This window comes from Dromiciops gliroides, chromosome 1 (genome assembly GCF_019393635.1).
Source record: "Dromiciops gliroides isolate mDroGli1 chromosome 1, mDroGli1.pri, whole genome shotgun sequence".
Taxonomy (NCBI): domain Eukaryota; kingdom Metazoa; phylum Chordata; class Mammalia; order Microbiotheria; family Microbiotheriidae; genus Dromiciops; species Dromiciops gliroides.
This window is the reverse complement of record NC_057861.1, coordinates 453,680,274-453,682,247: the sequence shown is the minus strand read 5'-3', so window position 1 is coordinate 453,682,247 and position 1,974 is coordinate 453,680,274.

Here is a 1,974-nt window from a genome sequence, read left to right as displayed (position 1 = left end):
GTGAATGACTCAGTTATTTTCAGCAATGCAACGATCCAAGATAACTCTGAAGGTCTTACAAAAACTGCATTCCATCTACAGGCAGAGAACTGATGGTATTTGAATACAGATTGAAACATAATTATTTTTTGTTAGTTACTTTATAGGAAACAAAAAAAAATATGGTGAACAGGATGCTATCAGAAAAACCTGGAAAGACCTACATGAACTGAAGCAGAGTGAAAGATACTGTATACAAAATAACAGCAATAGTGTAAGATGATCTGTTGTGAAGGACTTGGTTATTTTCAGCAATGCAATGATCCAATATAACTGAAGGACTTATGAAAATTGCAATCCATCTACAGAGAAAGAACTGTTGGTATCTGAAAACAGATTGAAGCATAATTTTTTTTATAGTTCTTTAATCTGAATTTTTGGGTTTTTTTTCCGTTTTCTTTCACAAGCAGGGTAATGTGGAGATGTTTTCCATGACTACTCATGTATAACTTATATTGAATCACTTGAGTTCTTGTAGGGGCAGGGAGGGAGGGAGGAAGAGAAGTTGGAACACAAAGGTTTTTTTTTATTTTTTAAGGAACACAAAGTTTTAAAAATCTGATGTCAAAATTTGTTTTTACATGTAATTTGGAAAATAAAATTCTAAACAAAAAAAATTAAGAGGACGTTGCCTATCAATTGTGGAATGGCTGAACAAGTTGTAGTATATGAATGTAATGGAATACTACTGTACTTTAAGAAACAATGAGCAGGAAGATTTCAGAAAAACCTGGAAAGACTTATATGAATTTATGCTAAGTAAAATGAGCAGAACCAAGAGAACATTGTACACATGAACAACATTGTGTGATGATCAACTGTGATAGACTTAGCTCTTCTTAGCAATACAATGATCTAAGACAATGCCAAAAGACTCATGATGGAAAATGCTTTCCACATTCAGAAAAAGAACTATGGCATTTGAATACAGATTGAAGCATACTATTTTCACTTTTGTTGTTTATTTTGTTGTTTCTTTCTTTCTTGTGTTATTTTTTTCTTTTGTTCTGATTCCTCTCTCACAATATGACTAATGTGGAAATATGTTCAACATGATTATAATGTATAACCTATATCAATTGTTTGCTGGCTTTGGGAGAGGGGAGGGAGGGGAGAAAAATTTGGAACTCAAAATATTACAAAAATGAATGTTGAAAACTGTGTTTACATGTAATTGGAAAAAAATAAGATATTATTTTTTTAAAAAGACAGTGAATCCCCACAGACACAAATGGCAGGGCAGTTCCACTGAAAATAGCCTGAAGTTCTTCCTTTTAGAAGTATGTGTATGTGTGTTCCCTTGAGACAAACCTCTCCCCCCTGCCCCAAAAAGCCATGGATTGAGAGTAAGAAGACCTGGATTCAAATCCTAACTGTCACTTACTACCTGTGTCACCTTGGAGAAATCTCTCTGAGCCTGAGTTTCGTTATTCAGTCATTTTCGGCCCTGTCTTATTCTTCATGACCCCATTTGGGGTCTGCTTGGCAGAGATGCTGGAGTGGTTTGCCATTTCCTTCTCCAGCTCATTTTACAGATGAGGACACTGAAGCAAACAGGGTTAAGTGACTTGCCTAGGATCACGCAGCTAGTAAGTATCAGAAACTGAATTTGAACTCAGGAAGATAAATCTTTCTCACTCCAGACCCAGCGCTCTATCCACTGTACCACCAACCTGCCCATAGTTTATACATCTGGAAAAATAGAAAATTGAACTAGATAACCTCTAGGATCCCTTCTAGAAGAACCAAAATCTATGATTCTGTAACCTACCTCCTTATCCCCTGTCCCATCCTAAATTCTTATGACTGTAAATGATGGTAATGAACTTTACCAACCACCCCCCCCAAAAAAAAAACCCCACATATCTTAGCTTTTAATAGTATAAAAGTACCAAAGGAGAGAATGTTAAAGGAGAAGTGCAATTTGCTATTCAC